Source organism: Protopterus annectens, chromosome 6.part1, assembly GCF_019279795.1.
Source record: "Protopterus annectens isolate FY-2018-M chromosome 6.part1, PAN1.0, whole genome shotgun sequence".
NCBI classification, from domain to species: Eukaryota; Metazoa; Chordata; order Ceratodontiformes; family Protopteridae; genus Protopterus; species Protopterus annectens.
In genome coordinates this window covers 484,934,490-484,956,371 of record NC_056738.1, presented here as the reverse complement: position 1 = coordinate 484,956,371, position 21,882 = coordinate 484,934,490, and the positions used below count along the sequence as shown (strand labels likewise).

The 21,882-nt window shown below is 44.3% G+C and overlaps 1 protein-coding gene across 2 annotated transcripts in view; it reads right to left on the bottom strand.

The window, feature by feature from the left end:
• Positions 1-21,882, bottom strand: part of ACADL (acyl-CoA dehydrogenase long chain) — a 603,582-nt gene that overhangs the window by 23,057 nt on the left and 558,643 nt on the right. The window lies entirely within an intron of this gene.

Below are 21,882 nucleotides of genomic sequence, written 5' to 3'. Positions count from 1 at the left end.
ACCGACAACTAGCAATGTCGTGGTCAGGGCCTAGGCAAGGAATACATTAAGAATGAAAATCCTTATCAGGTATTTGCTTCCCACAAGAAATACAACTATTAACTTTTTCTGACATCGATCTGGAGCAAGAAAATAGTTTCCCCAACAGGGTACTTAGCTTTAATGAAGACTTTGGATCTGAAATTCGAACTTGAAAATCTCAGGAGTCGGCCGACCGGCACTTGCGAACTGCTTTTGCTTCGGGCACCGTGCGGCAAGAAAGACTGAAGAAAAATGGCGTCGGCTGCATCTTTTATACCCCTGGCGCACTGATGTCAGGGAGGAGGCGACAGCAACCAACGCCGGACCAGGACTTTGGAATTCAGGCCGACTGCGGGTAGCCTGCCAGCAGGACAACCCAGTTGTAATGACTGCAACAGTGAAACACTATGAACATCTGAGCATGTGAATTTGTTACAGATTTTCAGGGTGGATATTTAGTGGAATATCTGGGATAAAGAAAAAGGGGAGTACTTAATATTAATTGGGAGAGGGGCTCCAATAGTGATAGAGGAGGGAAAAAGATAATGGTAAATTTGTAGCACTAAGGGGCTATTAGCAAGGGAGAAGGCTTATGCTGGCATGGATTAATATTCCACTTAACTGCTACAACTGAGCTTAATAAAATAATTACATTAATAATAAATAACAATAAAATTCTGGGAGAAAATCAGATTTCAGCAGGGAATATTTATAGGTGGGGACTGGAATTTGATTTGCAACAGTGAGCATTTATCTGGGGCCTAGAAGGAAAAAATATAACAAAAGAGAGTATATTTTTGAAGACATTTTTGAAAATATTTAGTGTGGAAGACGTGAATTCAGTAGTAATAGTTTGGAGAAAATTTACATATTATTCCCCAAGGGACAAAAACTGGGCTAGGCTAGATGGAAATTATACTTCACAGAAATGTGTGTATTTAATTGAAACTTTTGGTACACATCCACTAACTACTATTTTAGATCATGCGATAATTAAAATAAGAATGCTGGGTAATGAAATAAAAATGAGACACTGGCACTTACTTGTTAAATAGGAATTCAAGGAATGGGTAGTGTACATTACTCAGGAGTTATTAGGGAAGATAGCAGCTTCTTACAAAAATATAGCTAGGGAGTGGGATAATATTAAAGTGGATTTTAAAAATAGGGTGGAAATGAGAGAGATATTATTAAGAAATAACAAGGAATACTAAGAGGGAATGAAAAAGGTTAAAATATTGCAGAATAAGAGAAATCTCAAAACAAGAACAGGAGCAATTGCAGAGTGATTAAGAGAAAATAAGGGAATACCTCGATAATCTGCATCTGAGTTTAGAAAGACTGCTACTGTTGTTGCCAAGCTTAGGGAGCCTATAACAAGGACAATAATCAGAGACCCTGTAGAGGTGTGATGATACTGAGGTAGTGCCATCTGTGTCGGGGAGGGAAGGGCAGTGCATGTGAAGCATATGCCAACATAACTAGCTGGAAAGAATTTAAAGTCGACTATCACACTGATTTGTACAGATGCTTGTGTTAAGAATGCATCAACAGTGGGCCCAGTTACAGAAAAGAGATACCATGTAAGCCAGACAGTAGTATTATAACTGATTAAACGTATATGTTTTATCAGAGAATTTTGGAAGGGAAGTGGTTAATCTCAGTCTAGCTAATTCTGAAAAAAAAAAAAAAAATAGGTTGAAATTTAAATGCGTCGGTTTACTCCATAAAGATGTTATCTTACAGGTATGTCTGGCAAAACAAGGACTAGGAATATTGCTGTATTGTCCTTAGGGGTGAACTACTTGCTACCCTGGAAGGCTGGATGTTTTTGAAATTGTTTTATAGCTTTCAGATGCTGCAACAGATCTTAGAAAAGCTCTGGGTGTGTATTGTACCAAACTCAGGTGACCAGATGTGATGTCATTCTATAACCACTACCAAAATGATATTTTAGACATTAGTGAGAGATATTCCGGTACTCTTGCAGCAGCACGTTGTTTTTCAGAATCTGACAGCAAAGATCTCTTATGGGCATCACACACATCCTCACACCTCATCTTTTCTTGCTGTAGTAAGCGACTCAGCACTCATCAACTTGTCTTGCTGTAGTAACTTAAAGAGGGAATAGTAATTCTTTGGTCAGTCAGGAAAATATAGTGATATCAGTTAAGTATTGTTTTTCGCATCTGTGTGAATCTGTGTTATTTTTTATATCTCCTGTGATTGAAACGCTGGTATTTATTGTAACTAGATATTCAGTATTTATTATTCAATATTTCTATACCTTTCATTGTGTGGTCTTTTACAGAATACTTTTAACATCTTAAGAGTACTTATGCTTAATGTAGTGAAACTTTTATTGCTCCTGAAAGCCTAGCTGCATTTGTCAAACTCTACCATTTGTATTAATATTAATTTTACTCAGTATAGCTGGGTACCTTTATACGAGCCTTAGAGTAGCTAACTGGTGGCAGTGTAATCACCTTATAGTCTGGGTACAGGGGGCACAGCTGGTAGATCTGTGCCAACCTTTCCCAGGTGTGTGTGTGAAAATCAAATAGCCCATTGTGTGCGTCAGCTACTTGTAACAGGGACACAAACCTCCAAGTGGTCAGTGTGGAGTCTTGTTTAGGGCCTGAAGAGAAGCAGAGTCCAGCCCCAGTTCTCCAGGTAGGGTGCTCCCTACGTGCTCTTAAGGGAAACTGTGTTTGGTGCAGAGAGCTGCACCTGAAAATTGGTGAGGATTGAGACTCCTTGATTACTAGCCTATATTAGAGACCATCACATACTGGTGGCAGGTGGGTGGGATATTAAGTGAAGTTCAGTAGCCTGTAGGCAGCTGTCACTGAAAGTGCTTGTACTTTTAGAAACCACAAGGTAAACATACAGAGATTCATTTTCACAACAGTTTTATTTATTTTTGTTAGTTTAATTTAGTCAGGGGAAAGCAGGCAAAGATATCAGCAGAGGATTACGGCAAGCTGGCAAACAATCAGTTAGCCAAGGTGTGTGAAGCCAAAGGACTGGTATATGCCAACCTGACTAAAGAGGAAATGACTTCAGCCTTAATCGCAGCTGCAGCACGGACCGACAACCACTTTGGTGATGGGAATTTGTAGCCTTCAGAAGGAAGACCGTTCACCTTTTCTTCAGAGGGCTTAAAAATCCATCTGAAGTTAAACAGACTTGAACTTGAGGTCACATGTTTGGAATTAGAATCAGAGGAGAGACTACGGCAGGCAAAAAAATGGAATTAGAGTTAGCAGAGAAACTGCTGTGTTTGGTGGTCGAAAAGAATTAGAGACTACTGCGTTTGGAGGCTGAAGAAATGAGAGATTGCAGCAGGCAAAGCAGATGGAATTAGAATCAGCAGAGAGACTGTGGTGTTTGAGTTCGAACAAAATGAGAGACTAAGGTGTTTGGAGGCCAAAGAAACTGACAAACAGTGCCAACATGAGAGGCAGATGCTTCTTCATCAGTGTCATGGAGGTAATGGGGAGGGGAATAATCAAACCCCCAGAATCAATAAAGGTCAGTAAATTTCTTCCAAAGTTTACAGAGGGTGACAATTTTGATAGTTTTAGTCATATACAAGAAAGAGTATGTAAACAGTACAATGTTGACCAAGGGCTCTGGGTACAGTTCCTGACCCCCTTACTCCATAACAAAGCTGTAACTGCTGTTTCTAAATTGTCTGATGCTGATTGTTTAAACTATGATAAAGTTAAAAAATGGAATGTTTTAAGATGACACCCAAAGCTTACAGAAAAAAGTTTTGTGAGCACAAACGCAAGGCAGATGAAAGTGTTTGTGATTATATTGCAGAGTCAAGCAATTGTTTTCATAGGTGGGGTGAACAGGCGTCAGGTCACCACTTGTGAAAGACTGGCAGACCTTTTAGTGAGGGAACAAGCCCTCAGAACTCTGCCTGAGGACATGAGAATCTGGTTGGCAGATCAGGAGTGCAACTCTGTAGATGAGCTGGTGAGAAAAGGGGTTCTCTGCTTAGCAAGCAGGGCACCACTGCACAAAACATGGATACTCAGTGCTGCACACGGATAGAAGGAAACCCATAGTGGACAGCCCAAAACTACCCAACAGAGTCCATCAATAACAGGTGGAAGCCAGTAGTTTAGGTAAATGGCCAAGATCAAGGATTAGACATTTTAAATGTAACCAGAGGGGCCATGTAGCATACAAATGTCCACTAAAGCAAGGTGGGGAACAAATGTTGAGGGAGCCAGCAAGTGGGAATAACAGCATGCCAGTGGTAAGTTGTCTGGAGACGACAGGCATGCCAAACTATCACCGGAGTTTGTATTCTATCTTAGTGGATGAAAGACAGGCCACTGCTAAGAGAGAGACAGCCTCTGATATAATCACTGTGAAGCCTGCAGTGGTTAAAGAGGAGCAGTACTTGCTTGTGCAGTCCACTCCAGTCAAAGTTTTAAGACGGACCCCATTCCAAATACCTTTGGCCAGGGTTTACCTCGACTGGGAGGGTGTAAAAGGAAGCAAACATGTAGGTGTGTTTGAGGATATCCTGCAGATGTCATGATAGGGAATGACTTTAATAATGCAGTACCTTTTGTGCATGCAGTTGCATGCAGTCAGGTTTGAAGACAGGCATGTGGATATGGTAGCCTGTGGGAGGCCTAGACAGACCCCACACCTGAAGCTAGGGCTGATGATGTGGCTATTTCAGAGAGGGAGCTACCCTGAAGCAGTGAGCCTGAAAGTGGGCCACAGGTGCTAGTAGGTACTGATGTTCCTGTGGATAGGGTGACTGCAAGGACAAAGGTAAGTGGTACTACCCTGTCTGACGATACCAGGCTTCCTGTGGAAAGGGAGCTGGGAATGGTCACAAAGGTAGAGTTGAGACCGGCTCGGCTTTCAGACCCTAACTTACAAGGCTTGAGGGGAGGTAGCTAAGGAGACAACTGATTCTCAAGGAAAAGGGGAGTCTGTATACTGGAACAAAGGGTTACTGTATAGAGAGTGGACCCCTGAGGGAGGGCTAGAAGGAAAGGTAATACAGTAGTTGGTCGTGCCCAGAACCTAGAGTCTGGAACTTGTAGCCATAGCCAATGACATTCCTTTTGCAGGTGATATTGACATAAAGCATACCAAGAGACATATTATGCAGGGCTTTTATTGGCCTGGGATTGCAAGGAATGTAAAGTACAGTCGTGTACACTTACCATAAATGTAGAAGAGTGTATTCACTGTTGCAGTCATCACTGTTACAGTCATCACATTTGGGTTATCTGCTTGCAGTAGCCCTCAGTCGGCCTGATTATCAAAGTCTTGGGTCCTGCATCGGTTGCTGTCTCGTCTTCCATGACGTCAGGTAGTTAGGGGTATAAAGCATGCAGCTGACTCCATTACATCAGTTTTTCTTGCTCCAGATGTCAGGTGCCCCCTTAATGGGAAGCAATTATAGATATATATATATATATATATATATATATATATATATATATATATCCAAGGTTATACCTCCAGCAAGATATGCACACACACCAAATAGCTTTTAAGCAAAGTAAAAAGAAATAGAGGTATAGCCAAAAGAAGTCAGGGGGCTGGAGGGAGGGTAACCAAGACTGCAACAGTGAATACACTCGAACATCTACATTTATGTTAAGTGTACACAACTGTACTACGTTCTTTGTTTCACTGTTGCAGTCATCACATATGGGTAGATTCCCGAAGTTAAGGATGGGAGGTGGAATTTATATAGCATTAGGACCAGCTATGAGGCCTTGCAAGACTGCAGTGGCAAAACCAGCTCTGGATTTAGAGAAAATTGGCAAATGGTAATGCTTGGTGAACGTATGTACAGAACTCCAGGTAGCAGCTTCTAGGATGTCCCTGGTGTGGACACCTCTGAGAAAGGCTGTAGAGGTAGATGCAGCCCTGGTTGAATGTTGTCTTATCCCCTGTGGGATAGGTTTTCCATGGCGCTTATAGCAGAAATTAATGCAATGGCCTATCCATTTAGAGATGGTTTGCTTTGAAATGGCCTTCCTCTCTGTCCCTGCAGCAAATACCACCAGCAGCTGTTCAGATTTCCTGAGAGGTTTAGTCTTGTCCAAGTAAAATCTAAGTTGTCTCTGCACATCTAAGGAGTGCCGTATCCATTCCCCTTTGTTCTGTGGATTAGAAAAGAAGGTTGGCAAATGAATGGACCGATTAACACCCACACTGGATACTACCTTGGGCATGAATGAGGGATTGGTCCCGAGGGACACCCTGTCCACATGAAAGATGATGAAAGGTTTCCAATGCTATAAGGGCCTGTAATTCAGACACCCTTCTTGCTGAAGTGATGGCTAATAGGAAGGCTGTTTTCCAAGAAAGGAATTTTAACTCTGCACTTGCAGCTGGCTCAAAAGGAGATAGAGTGAGTTTTTTCCAGTATAAAGTTAAGGTCCCAGGCTGGAGTTGGGGCTCTCCTGGGTGGTCTTAAGTTTTTGGCCCCTCTGAGGAACTGCTTGAGCAGTGGATGAGAGAAGTGGGTGGTTCTGTGTTGTAATGAGCTGAAATGGCTGAGGCATGAATTTTGATGTTGGAAAAGGAAAGGCCCTTGTGAAGCATTCTCAGTTAAGTATTAAAGAATCTGAGGTAAATTGGGTGCTGCTGTGCCCATCCCGAGTTTGGTTCCAGGAACAGAATCTTTTCCATTTTTCAGCATAAGATTTTCTAGTACTAGGCCTCCTTGACTCCAGAATGACAACCAACACTTGTTTACTGAGGGATGGTAATGGAGAGATCAGGTAATTAACCAGGCCGCCAGGTTCAGGATTTGAAGCTGAGAGTGCAGAATCTGGCCCTCCTGCTGGGACAGCAGGTTAGGGGTCTGAGGCAGGTGCCATGGTGCCAGCAGTGACACACTGCGCAAGATGGGGTACCAGTGTTGGCGTGGCCAGTCTGGTGCAATCAGTATCGTCCTTGGCTTGTCCTGTTTGATCTTTAGTAATACCTTGGAGAGGAGAGGATAGAAGGAAAGGCATAAATTGACAGATTTTCCAGGTGAAGGACAGGGCATCCACTTTCCAAGCTCATTTGTGGGGAGCCCTTGTGCAGAATTTGTCCAATTGGTAGTTCTGGGGGGAGGCAAACAGGTCTATATCTGGGCTCCCCCATTTGTTTATCAACATGTTGAATGTCTTTGGTTCCAATTTCCACTCGTGTGGGTCCATGAGATTTCTGCTTAGTTCGTCTGCCAGTGTATTTAACTTTCCTGACAGGAATTGAGCCTGTAGGTGCACTTGGTAGCTCAAGGCTGTGTTCCACAGAGCCATGGCTAGTCTGCAGAGAGGGTATGAGTGAATTCCCCCTGCTTGTTTATGTACCACATAGCAGTGTTGTTGTCCATCTTTACCATTAATTGTCCTGGAAGAATGTGGTCCTTGAAGGCTGTCACAGCATTCTGTACAGCTAACATTTCTTTTTGATTGATATGCAGGTGCATTTGACTTGGGTTCCATTTGCCCTGAATGCACTTCCCTGCCAAGTGAGCCCCCCCATGCATAGTCTGATGTGTCTGTTAGGGTTTGGGCGGCAGGGTGTAGAGTGAATGGCAGTCCTTGTTTTGGTGGCAGGCCTCTGCCCACCAAAGGAAATCTAACTGTAGGCATGGTACAATAGGAATCATTGCTTCTAGATCCTGAGAATGTTGACACCATAGGCTTTTTAGATACCATTGTAGTTTCCTCATATTTAGTCTTGCATATGGAATTAAGAGAATGTAGGTGGCCATGAACCCCATGGCTTGCAGAATTTGTCTTGCAGATAACAGGGTTTTTGTGGCCATTAGTTTGAAGTAAGCTGTCAAATGAACTTGTTTCTCTGGCGTGAGGAAAGCCATCTGGGAAGTTGTGTTCAAGCTTGCTCCCAGGAATACAATTTGTTAATAGGGTACAAGATGTGATTTCTTTTCGTTTATGGTGTACCCCAGACAAGTTAGCACCTTTTGTACAAAAGCCAGATGATTCAAAAGTATGCCCTGGCTTTCTGCCTGAATTAGACAATCGTCCAGGTACGGGTATATCTGAATATTTCTTTGCCTGCAAAATGCAATGACTGGAGCTAGGCACTTTGCGAATACCCTGGGCGCAGGAGATAAGCCAAAGGGTAGTGCAGAGAACTGATAGTGCATGTAGCCTGCTTTGAAGCATAGGTATCTTCTGCAAGATTCCTGGATTGGGATGTGCAGGTAGGCTTCCTTTAAATCCAGTGTTGCCTACCAGGCATCCTTGTCCAACATAGGAAGCAACTGGTGAAGAGTTAGCACCTTGAATTTTGGGATCACCAAAAAGGTGTTTAGTATAGAGAGATCCAGGATAGGATGCCATGTGTTGTCTTTTCTGGGCACCAGGGAAAGTCTCGAGTAGAAACCTTGTCCCCTTTCCTCTTCTGGAACAATATGAATAGCCCCTATACTTAGAGAGAGTACTTGCTTTTGAGCCTCTGCCCACTGATTTGGGGGTAGATCTGGCCAACCGTTTGGGGTTGGTAAAGTGTGGAAGTTGAATCTGTATCCTTGGGAAACTATACTTAAAACCCATTTGTCCTGGGTAATGAGTTCCCAGTTTTTTGTTTGCAGAGCAATCTTTCCCCCTAAAGGAGCAGTCAGTTGAGAAGGGCTTGGAAGTTTTAAGGTTAATTAACTGAGACAGTTTACCATAGGGTGGAGTCTTACTACTCCCTGATTTGGAAGTGGGAGTCCCCACTGCTTAGTCCTTTGCGCACCTTGGGACTGAAGCCTGGGTGTTCTGCTGGTTCTGGGTTTGGACTGAGAAGGCCTGGAAGAGGCAGGAAAGGACCAATTCTTAGAGGGCCAATGCCTACTAAATCTTGGAGACTGTATTTGCAGGAAATTTATTTTACAGATTTAGCTTTTTCTTCCATCTTTTTAAGTACTATTTCTGCTTTGTTGCCAAACAGGCGGTCCTGGTTTAAGGGAGCATCCAGCAATTTAGCTTTAACATGATCTGGCAAAGATTGCTCCTGAAGCCAAGCATGCCTTCTAAGTACAGACCCAGTGACAGCAGCCCTGCAAGATGCCTCTAGTGAATCAAAACCACATTGCAAAGTATGTTTTCCAACTTGTTCAGCAGAATGCATTAAATCCTGTAAATCCTTATTTTCAGCACAGTCAGGAATCAACATCATTTTCTGTTTAAGCAATCCAGTAATATGCTGCTGATACTTTAACATATGAAACTGGCAGTTTAAGACCCTAATGGCCAAGGTTGCAGAAGTGTATACCTTCTTACCCTATCTATCCAGCGCCCTGGAATCTCTATCAGAGGGGGTAGGTTTTTTGGCAGTAGTAGCCTTAATGCCCTTGGGACCCTGTGAAATGGTCTCAGGATCCGCAGTAGGATTTTTAAAGATGAACTTGTGAGAGTCAGGAACCCTGTAATATTTATCTGGTTTTCTGGGAGCAGAAGGAAAGGAGACAGGGGCCAAGCTAGATTCCGAAAAGGCATCATCAACAATGTCCAGTACAGGGGGGATAGCTAAAGGCCTGTGTTGGGGCAGGAGTAAGAAATCCCTAAGACTCTTTTTAGAATCAGAATAATCCTGGCTTTCCCAGCAAAAATGCTCCCTAAGAGTATGCAAGGTTTCACTAAAAGAGAAATCCTCTGGAGGGGAAGCAGAGAGGGAATATAGTCCTCTACATCAGAATCCTCATAAGTAGATAAGGGTAAATCCTGGTCATCAGAGGAAACAGAAATTTCAGAATCCTGATCAGGAGTATCATAAGCAAATTCAGTCCTAGGTCTCAGAGAGGGAAGGTTGGCTTCCCCTGATTAAAGTAATAAGGTCTTCATCCATTCTTATCATTTGTTTTTTAGGCATAGAGGCCTGACCATACGGTCTGGGCGTCGTTTTTTTAGGCATGGATCGAGTTTTAGGCCTTGAAGAAGACGATGGCATTGGTTTAATATGCAAGTCAGTAGGCATTAATACACCCTCAGAAGCCGGTGCCTGCACAGTGGCTCCGGACACATCCAAGGTAGAGACATCCGCGGGTTCCACAGTTGAAGCATCTCGTGGCATACCAGACTCCGAATGGGTCTCAGTAGAGGCCTGAGAATCTGAAGTAGCGGGTATCAGGGGATGCGAAAGTACCTCACTGAGTACCGGCGAACTGGTGACTAGCTTAGGAGAAGCATCGTTGGCAGCTTTGGACCTAGGCGGCCTGTCTCTGTCTTTATCTTTGCGCATTTTCAGAATGTCGGTATTCGGGTGGCTTACAGAAGCCATATCTGGGTAATTGAACAGTACCAAACTATTTAGAAGCGTAAATATAGAGACAACGAATAGTTCACTGTTTAAATAAGGCACAAAACTGACAGCGAGGTAAGTCGTGGTCAGGGCCTAGGCAAGGAATACAGTATGAATGAAAATCTTTCTGAGGCATTTGCTTTCCACAAGAAATACAATTATTAACTCTTACTGACATCGGTTTAGAGCAAGAAAACGTTTCCCCAATGGGGTACATAGCTTTAGTTGAAGACTTTGGTTCTGAACCTCGAAAATGAAAATTTCAGGAGTCGGCCGACTGGCACTTGCGAACTGCTTCTGCTTCGGGCACCGCATGGCAAGAAAGACTGATGCAATGGCATCGGCTGCATGCTTTATACCCCTGACTACCTGACGTCACGGAAGATGAGACAGCAACCGACGCAGGACCCAAGACTTTGATAATCAGGCCAACTGAGGGCTACTGCAAGCAGATAACCCAAATGTGATGACTGCAACAGTGAAACACAAAGAACATCAGGGTACTGCAGGTACTGTGAGTAGTGCCAAAAGGTTGGCAAGGCAGGAGACAAGGTCAAAGCTCCTTCGATGACTTTGCCTGTGATTGAGAGGGTAGCTATGTATACTGTGGGCCCTCTGAGTACCCCAGGTTCCACAGGGAATAAGTATATCCTGGTGGTAGTAGATTATACTACTAGATACCCTGAGGTGGTGGCTCTGTCCTCCATTGAGGCACAAACGGTGGCAAATGCTGTGTTAGAGATTTTCAGCAAGGTAGGTTTGTCGAGAGTAACACTGACTGTGCCAGTTTCATGTCAGACCTGGTGGCTTGTCTGTGGAAGCACTGTGAGATGAAGCACCTTAACTCATTAACCCAAAGTACCTTCTCATGGTGCCTGTGTGCTTAAACCAGAGTGCGCCATGATCATTCGGGAAGTTGTCCACCTCTTTCAACTTTCTGGTTTAAAAGACCACATCTGCACTTGTTTCCCATCTTTCCTGTAACTAACCTACTGGAAAGCCTTAAACTGATACAAGCCTTCTAGCTTAAAAGAGAGACTTTGGAGTGATTGAGTATCAGTTTTCTGAATTTTCTTACTGTACTTAACTGTTTTCTGCCTAAACGCTGACTTTTCTAGCACTTATTGTGATTTAAAAGCTTGTTTTTTTCACATATTGTACTTATTTGACTGCCTGCACTTTTAAAAAGTTTTTTGTTTAAATAAATTGTTTAACTGTTATAGGCTACACACTAAAGTGCAATAGCCTTTTCTGATTGTTTGTAGTCGTTGAAAGCTGTTTTAAGTGTACTTTACTGTTTTTGCCTTATCTTTTCAAAAAAAAAAATAAAAATTTTTTGTTTCCCACCTTTCTAAGCTAGTATAGTCCAGTTTTCAGGCTAGTGCTGAATTCAAGGCTGTGTTACAAGTTTCCGAGTTGCCCATACCTTACTTGGTTAGAGGGAAGTTTCTCTGTTCACCTGTGAGAGGGGGAAACTTTGAGCAGCCATCTGTCCCTGGAGGAGTGGTTCCAGCCCAGAAGTTAGTAGTTTAAAAAAGTACAGTTTTGTACCTACCATAAATGTAGATGTCAGATAGGTATGCATCTGCAGTCCTTACATATGGGTTGTCCTGCCTCAGGCAGCCCTTCGGTCGGCCGGATTCCAAAGTCTGGGTCCGGCGTCGGCTGATGTCGCCCTTTTCCCGACGTCAGAGCATCTGGGGTATAAAAGCGTCAGCCGATGCCATCTTCCTCAGTTTTTCTTGCCCCAGATGCCAGGTGCCCTCTAAGTAAGGCTAAATTTGGAGAGATGAAAAAATTCCAAACATGCACAGCAATAAAAAACAAATACACCTTAAAAGATAACCCCAGCTAGCTAAAATGAGGGATAGGTACCCAAAGAATACCACAGAGGGGTAGGAGGGAGGGAAAACCTGACTGAAGATGCATACTTATCGGACATCTACATTTATAGTAGGTACAAAACTGTACTATGTCCTTCAAGGATGCATCTTCAGTCCTTACATATGGGTAGAATACCATAGCCAAGCTGGGGGTGGTAGGACCTAAGAAAAGGATGGTGTAGCTAACATGCCCTGCAGGACTGCAGTAGCAAAGCCTGCTCTGGATCTGGAATATAAAGGCAAATTGTAATGCTTGGAAAATGTATGCACAGAGCTCCATGTAGCAGCTTCTAAAATGTCCTTTGTAGCCACCCCTCTTAAGAAGGCTGTGGAGGTGGCTGTTGCTCTGGTGGAATGAGGCCTTATGTTAGTCGGCACAGCTTTTCCATGAAAAGAGTAACAGAATCGAATGCAATTTCCTATCCATTTTGAAATTGTCTGTTTGGAAATTGCTTTTCCTTGTACACCAGCAGCATATGCTACAAAGAGTTGGTCAGTTTTTCTGCAAGTCTTAGTTCTGTCCAAGTAGTAGCGCAACTGTCTGTGGATGTCCAAGGTATGCAGAAATTTCTCTCCTTTATTTTGTGGTTCTGGAAAGAAGGTAGGCAGGTGAATAGCTTGGTTCAGTGAGACCCTGGATACCACCTTTGGCATGAATGAAGGATTGGTTCTCAAAGAGACTCGGTCCTGATGAAAAATGAGAAATGGCTGTACTGCCATGAGGGCCTGTAACTCAGATACTCTTCTTGCTGAGGTTATGGCCAGAAGGAAGGCAGTTTTCCAAGACAGGAATTGTAGTTCTGAAGATGCTGCTGGTTCAAAGGGAGGAAGAGTTAATTTTTCCAACATGAAGTTAAGGTCCCATGTAGGCACTGGTGGTTTCCTTGGAGGGTTGATGTTTTTTATCCCTCTTAGAAACTGCCTTAGCAGAGGATGAGAGAATACAGGTGGATCAGTGTTGTACTCTGCTGAAATTGCTGAAGCATGAATCTTTATGGAAGAATAAGAAAGGCCATTATGGAGCATTTCAGCCAAGTATTCCAGGATATGTGGAATGCTCATCACTGTCGGATCTTGACCCTTTGTGGTGTTCCAGGTACGAAATCTTTTTCCATTTTGCTGAATATGCCTTTCTTGTGGAAGGCCGCCGAGCTTCCATGATGATATCCTTTACCCTCTTGGATAGTTTATCCTGGCGAGGAGTCAAGGTATTTTCCAGGCTGTCAGCTGCAAGGTTTTTAGGCTGGAGTGTAGAGTTTTGTAATTGCGCTGGGTCAGAAGAAGTGGCCATTGTGGTAGAAGCCAAGGTTTCGTGCGTGACATGCTCCTTAACAGTGGGTACCAGTGTTGTCTTGGCCAGTCCGGAGCTATCAGAATAACTTTTGGTTGCTCTGTCCTGATCTTCAGTAAGACCTTGGTCATTAATGGCAGAGGTGGGAATGCATATACTGTTAAGAGTATTCCAGCTGAAGGAGAGGGCGTCCACTTTCCATGCTTGAGGATGGTATGTCCCTGTGCAGAATTTCCTCAGTTGATGGTTGTGGTGGGAGGCAAAAAGATCTATGTCCGGCCTTCCCCATGATTGTGTTATCTGAAGAAAGATATCTGGGTGTAACATTCATTCGTGCGGATCCATGATGTTTCTGCTTAGGCTGTCCGCCAGTACATTGTCCTTTCCTGGTACGAACTGGGATTGCAGCTCTATATTGAGTTTTAGGGAAAGTTCCCACAGGTTCATTGCCAGCCTGCATAGAGGGTATGAATGGGTACCCCCTTGTTTGTTTATGTACCACATGACTGTGGTATTGTCTGTCTTTATTAACAGGTGACCTTGGTGCAGGAAGTGTTCGAAGGCCTCGATTGAATGTATCACTGCCAGCATTTCCTTTTGGTTGATGTGCAGGTGCAATTCCTTTTGTGTCCATTGTCCTTGAATGCATCTGCCCTCCAGGTGCGCTCCCCATCCATGGTCTGAGGTGTCCGTTGTAATGGTTTGGCTGATATGCGGCTTGCTGAAAGGCAGGCCCATGTTTGACTGGCTTGCTTTTGCCCACCACAGGAATTCCTTTTGAAGGCTTCGGTAGCTGAAATCACAGGAGCTGGCCGACCGGCACTTGCGAATTGCTTCTGCTTCAGGCACCGTGCGGCAAGAAAGACTGGGGAAGATGGCGTCGGCTGATGCTTTTATACCCCAGACGCTCTGACGTTGGGAAAAGGGCGACATCAGCCGACGCCGGACCCAGACTTTGGAATCCGGCCGACCGAAGGGCTGCCTGAGGCAGGACAACCCATATGTAAGGACTGCAGATGCATCCTTGAAGGACATCTGCGTTTGCACGGTTTTGTGAGCCGGGCGGCACCGGTTAGCTAGGGTTAAATTATTCCTGGCTCCACTAAGTCTCCTCTTCAGTTTTTCACTTGAAACTAGTCTAACTCTCAACCTAAGCACCCAAAAAGCATCCTACAGTCCAGCACTTGCTCAGACCCAATAGCAAGCACTAATATACCCAGACACTTGACTGCCCAGCAGGGCAAGGCTCTTTATCCACCCCTCACCAACCAAGCGACTAAGCAGCTCACCCTACTATTCAGGCATGACCAAAGGGCAACTTCAGGTGTACTCTCAAGTCCAGCTGGGTATCCTGACGCAATGTTACAACTGCCTCAAGTACACAGACAGCCCTCTCCTCCTACCACAAAACACTAACATAAGCGAGAGATGCAATTATACAGCCAAACTGGAGGCTACGTTCTCTCTACCCAAGACTGGAACAGACAGTCATGAGGAGAAGGTTAACACTTGCACCACACCTCCAGCCTCACCTAGACCTACTAAACAAGCACTGGCAAAAAATACACATAAATACACAAAGTCATACTCGGAGGCTCTAAATAAAAACCTGCAAAAGCATCAGAGAGCTCCAAAGCAGACACCCACAAAACCTGCACCTCCTGTCACAAACCAGACAACACATAAAACACAAAATCAATGTGCCGTACAATCACAGCCCTTAAGGGGAAATAACATACCTAACACACTAGTAATAGGTGACTCAATAGTCAGGCACACTGACACCCCACTCACTAGGCTGGACAAGGAGAAGGTTACTGTTAGCTGCCTATCGGTAGCCACAACCCACCACATAACACAAGCACTCAGGTCACTCCAGAACAAATACAAATATGACTCTTTCATTGTTCATGTCGGTGTGAATGACCTGAGACGGTACCTCCCTGGACTACATGAAAAGAGACATGGAAGAGCTTTCTGATCCTGTAGCCCAGGCGGGTATGACCCTGACCCTGAGTAGCATCCTGCCCTCACCAAGAATGATACCTCAGTATAAAGAAAAAATGATCAATTTCAACAATTGGCTAAGCTTCTGCTGTCATTCAAAGGGGATCCAGTGTCTGTCAGCCTGGAATGACATACTCGACAAGCCGCGTTGCTTCGCAAGAGACGGCTTGCACCTTTCACCCCTTGGCTTTCGAATACTGGCCAAGGCTCTTGCTGCCCCCATAGTGCCTTTTTTAGGCAAGGCTCAAAATTCAAACCCACCACCGTAAACAGCACAAGTAAAAAAATGAGGGTTATGCTACTCAACGCCAGGAGTTTAAGTGCTCGAAGTACTCCTAAGCATTGCGAACGTCGACATCTGTGCAGTAACTGAAACCTGGTTCAAGGCTCCAGAGAGCACTCCAGCACTACTGGGCTACAACTCATACCACACATTTTGGCCACAGAACACAGACCGAAACATAAAAGGAGGGGGTGTATCCATATTCATCAAGGATACTCACACCTCCAGGTTAGTGGCGCAGCATGATACCCCTGAGAATATCCATGTGCAACTAACATCGGGCAAATCTGCAATGTAAATTGTGGCCTGCTACAGATCACACTCCATGACCCAGGACCACCACTCCGCCTTTCTGGAGACACTGGAAAACATGAAGGTCCTACCGAACACCCTGATATTAGGCGATTTCAATTACCCTACCATTAACTGGGAAAACTACTTGAGTACAAACTCCCAGGCTCAGCGCTTCCTGGAATTTATCAACTCAAATGCCCTGGATCAGCTGGTAAACTCCCCTATCAGAGGCCACAACATACTGGACCTGGTCATCACCAATATGGGCGACAAGTGTTCCGTACCGGAGATCAACCCGTCACTGGTCAGATCAGACCATAAACTAATCACCCTCGATGTCCACACCCCACCCCCACCCCCAATCAAGGAAACCACAGTGAAAAATGTTTCTAAAGCAAACTTCACCTTACTTAAGGCAGAGGTGGTAAGTTTCACAGCTCCCACACTAAAGGATAACACTGCCCAAGATGCAGAATCCTTTACAATTGCACTCTATAAGCACCTACAAGGATGCATGGATCGTGCCATCCCTAGCAAAACCAAGACTCAAGAGAAGGAAACCAGTCTGGTGGACCCCTGCCATAAACAGGGTTAACAGGAGGAGGAAGCTAATTCAGAAAAAAAAGCAAATCCCAAGAAGGAAAGACATCCCTGATCAGTATCAGTAAGAAACTAAGGTCCCTCATAAAATCATCCAAGGCTAACTTTGAAAGGAAAATAGCCAAGGATTCGAAAGATAACCACAAAGCCTTCTTTAGCTACGTCAAGAATCTAAGTGGCAACTCGCAGATATGCTCTGAGCTAATGCAAAATAGCACAAAATATACTGAACCTACTGATATTGCCAACATCCTGGCAGATAGATTCAGTGCAAACTTCACCTCACTCTCACCTTCAAAAGGGCCCACAACAATACCGGAAAAGTGTAGTGTCCTGGAAATCACAGACGCACAGGTGAAAACAGCCCTTTCAAAAGCCAAAAACACAGCATCAGTGGAGCCAGATGGTGTCCTAGGCTATGTCTTGCACAAGCTACAGAACAAACTAACACCCCACCTAAACATGCTGTTCCACCTCAGCCTCGCCACAGGCTACGTGTCCATAGAATGGCGCACAGCAACGGTTATTCCACTCCACAAAGGAGAGGCCACAACAGACCCTTTTAGCTATCGCCCCATAAGCCTGACTAGCCTGGTCTGCAAGGCTATGGAGTGCATCATCATGGAACTCATTAACAAAGACATTGGGAAACTCCAAACACTTGACCCGACCCAGTTCGGCTTTGTTTAGGGCAGATCATGCCTACTAAACCTGGTTGACTTCTTCGAGACGATCACCAAGGCCATAAACGTGGGAAAGGTGGTTCACACAGCCTACCTTGATCTCGCCAAGGCGTTCAACACTATTCTTAACTCGGGTATTATAAAAAACTCACCAGCCTGAACATAAACCCCTACGTCACAAGATGGGTTGCCAACTGGCATACAGACAGAACTCACATGGTAAGAATAGTGGGCTCCAGGTCCAACTCTAAACCAGTCACAAGTGGTGTCCCGCAAGGCTTGGTTCTGGGACCCCTACTGTTCGGCATATATTTCTCAGAAGTACAGGCAAACACAGAAGGACTATGACTAACCAAGTTTGCTGATGACTGCAAACTGGGAGCCATAACTGACTCTCCGGCTTACACGGACATCCTTCAAAAAGGACTTACTGAGACAGACACCTGGTGTCAAAGTCATGGCCTCAAGCTAAACGCCAAAAACTGCATAGTCATCCCATTTGGGAAAAACAAAACACCCACAAATTACCACATAGGCGGCAGCCCCCTTAATACAGAAGAGGTAATAAGAGATCTGGGGACCCAGGTAGATAGTAATCTCTCCTTTGACAATCATATTGCCAAAGTAGTTGGGAAATCCTTCTGTGTGGCCCATCTAATTACTAAGGGGTTCGCATCCAGAAATAAAGAGGTTATAGTGCCCCTCTACTAGTCACTCATCAGACCCATCATAAGAGTACAATGCCCCATTTGGGATGTACCTCACAAGACACTTCCAACAGCTGGAAAGATCACAAAAGAACCTCACCAAGCGGATTACTGGCCTCAAACATATGTCCTATGCAGCCTGACTGAAAAAACTCTGGCTGTACTCAGTGGCATATCGCTTACTCAGAGGTGATCTCTGCCCGACTTACAAAGCCATATCCAACTCAGAAATCATGGACATGCTCCACCTAAAGAAAAACAAGTCACTGCGAGCCACACGCTCTAGTGAGCTAAACCTCGCCACAACAACAAATAAAAAGTACAGTTGTGTACACTTACCATAAATGTAGATGTTCGAGTGTATTCACTGCTGCAGTCATTACATTTGGGTAATCTGCTGGCAGGTTGCCCTCAGTCGGCCTGAATTCCAAAGTCTTGGGTCCTGCATTGGTTGCTGTCTTCTCTTCCACGACGTCAGGTCGTCAGGGGTATAAAACATGCAGCTGACGCCATTTTCTTTAGTTTTTCTTGCCCCCGATGTCAGGTGCCCCCCAAAAAGGTAGCAAATTTTATATATATATATATATATATATATATATATATATTACACATGCATCAATATAAACTTTACCTTCATCTACAAGCAAATATACCACATAGGTTGTAGAAGATTGAGAAGGAAAGATAAACTCCAGAATGACAGGGTGATGGTGGGAGGGTAACCTGGATTGCAACAGTGAATACACTCGAACATCTACATTTATGGTAAGTGTACACAACTGTACTATGTTCTTCGTGTTTCACTGTTGCAGTCATTACATTTGGGTAGAATCCCAAAGCTATGGTTGGGAGTCTGGAGCTAAACAGCATTAGGTAAGGCTATAAGGCCCTGCAGCACTGCAGTGGCAAAGCCTGCCCTGGACTTATTGTAGAGGGGCAAATGGTAATGCTTTGTAAAGGTATGAACAGAACTCCAAGTAGCAGCCTCTAGAATGTCCTTGGTTGGTACTCCTCTGAGAAAGGCTGCTGAAGTAGCTGCAGCCCTGGTGGACTGAGACCTAATGCCCTTTGGCACAGGTTTACCATGGTGCAAGTAACAGAAACGGATGCAATGGCTTATCCACTTCGCAATTGTCTGCTTTGAAATAGCCTTTCCTTCTGATCCTGCAGCATATGACACTAGTAATTGCTCAGTTTTTCTTAGAGCTTTAGTCCTGCTCAAGTAGAATCTTAGCTGTCTGTGTACGTCCAAGGAATGCAGAATTCTCTCCCCTTTGTTCTGCGGTTTTGGATAAAAAGTTGGCAGATGAATTGTTTGGTTAAGAGCCACACTGGAAATGACCTTAGGCATAAAAGTAGGATTTGTCCTCAGAGACACCCTGTCTGGGTAAAATATGATAAAAGGCTCTACAGCCATGAGGGCCTGTAGCTCTGAAACTCTTCTTGCTGAAGTAATTGCTAGTAGCAGAGCTGTCTTCCATGATAAAAACTTTATATCAGCGGTAGCAGCTCATTCAAATGGAGGCAGGGTGAGCTTTTCCAACACATAATTGAGGTCCCATGCAGGTAATGGTGATCTTCTAGGATGCCTTAAATTTTTGGCTCCTTTAAGATGCTACTTTAGTAAAGGATGAGAAAAGATTGGTGGCTCTGTATTGTAATGAGCCGAAATGGCAGAGGCATGGATTTTGATTGATGAGAAAGATAGGCCTTTGTCAAGCATCTCAGTTAAGTATTAATATCCGAGGAATATGCGGTTCTGCTGTATCAGTTCCTTGTGCTCGATTCCAAGCACAGAATCTCTTCCATTTGTCAGCATAAGATTTTCTAGTACTAGGCCTTCTGGCTTCCAAAATGACATCCATCACAGCTTTGCTGAGAGGTGTTTGTCTGTATGATTACAAGATTAGCCACGCTGCCAGGTTCAGAGTCTGTAGTTGATTGTGCAGGATCTGATTGTTTTGCTAGGAGCATAGTTGTGGTTTTTGAGGAAAGGTCCAAGCTGGGTATTGAGACAAGTTCCTTAGGACTGGGTACCAGTATTGGCGGGGCCAGTCCGGGGCAATTAATATCATCTTTGGCTTCTCTTGTCTGACTTTTAGGAGGACCTTGGGTAGAAGAGGCAGAGGAGGAAAGGAGTAAACTGTTAGGTTTTTCCAACTGAAGGATAGGGCGTCCATTTTCCATGCTTGTCTGTGTAAGTCCTTGTGCAGAATCTTTTCAGTTGATAATTTTGAGGAGAGGCAAATATGTCTATGTCTGGGCTCCCCCATTTCTCTATCATCATGCTGAAGACTTGTGGATTTAGTTTCCACTCGTAAGGATCCATAAGGTTTCTGCTTAAATCGTCTGCCAGAGTGTTTTGTTTTCCTGGCAGGACTTGAGCTTGAAGATTTATTTGGTAGGTCAAAGCTGTGTTCCACAGTGCCATGACTAATCTGCAAAGAGGGTATGAGTGTGTGTCCCCTTGCTTGTTTATATACCACATGACTGTGGTGTTGTCAGTCTTTATCAGTAGTTGTCCTGGATGAAGTAAGTCCATGAAGGCTGTTAGGGCATTTTGAACAGCTAGCATCTCTTTCTGGTTGATATGTAGATGCATTTGATTTGGTGCCCATATGCCCTGAATGCATCTTCCTGCCATGTGGGCCCCCTAGGCATAATCTGATGCGTCTGTTAAGGTTTGGCTGGCAGGGGGTAGAGTGAAGGGCCGTCCCATGTTTTGGTGACAGGCCTTTGCCTACCATAGAAACTCCTGCTGCAGGCAGGGGATGAGAGGAATCATTGTTTCCAGACTGTGTGAATGTTGACTCCATAAACTTTTTAGGTACCACTGAAGTTTCCTCATATGCAGTCTTGCATATGGAATTAGTTGGATGCAGGATGCCATGAAGCCCAGATCCTGCAGAATTTGTCTTGCAGAAGACTGGATTTTTGTTGCCATCAGTTTGAAGTAAGTAGTCAGTTGCCTTTGTTTGTCTGGCGTGAGGTAAGCCATCTGGGCAGTTGTATTCAAGCTTGCACCCAGGAATGTTATCTTTTGAGAGGGTAACAGTTGTGATTTCTTTTAGTTTATTGTGTACCCAAGGCATGTTAGAAGCCTTTTCACAAACGCCAGGTGTCATAGAAGAGTGTCATTGTTCTCTGCTTGAATGAGACAGTCATCCAAGTAAGGATATATCTGAATACTTCTTTGTCTGCAAAATGCAATTACTGGTGCCAGGCACTTTGTAAAGACCCTGGGTGTAGTAGATAAGCCAAAGGGCAGTACAGAGAATTGGTAATGCATTAAGCCAGCCTTGAATCTGAGGCATCTTCTACACAACTGTCTTATTGGGATATGCAGATATGCCTCTTTTAGGTCTAAAGTCACCAGCCAAGCATTGTTGCCCAGCATGGGCAGAAGCTGTTGCAAAGTGAGCATTTTGAATTTTGGAATGTCCAGGTATGTGTTCAGAATCGATAAATCCAGTATTGGCCGTCAGGCCTTGTCCTTTCTGGGTACCAAGAACAGTCGAGTAAAAACCTTGTCCTTTTTCCTGTTCTGGTACTGTCTGAATGGCCGCAACCTGTTTCTGTGCCTCTGCCCATTGTTTTTTTGGCAGATCTGGCCAACCATTTGTCATTGGCAGAGTGTGGAAATGGAATCTGTATCCCTGTGATACGATGTGTTTAGTACCCACTTGTCCTGGGTTATTAACTGCCAATTTTGAGCAAAAAGTGCTAATTTTCCCCCTATGGGTGCTGCCAAAAGATAAGTGCTTGGTGTAGGCAGTGGGAAGTCATTGGGATTGCTTTCTGTAGGTTTGCG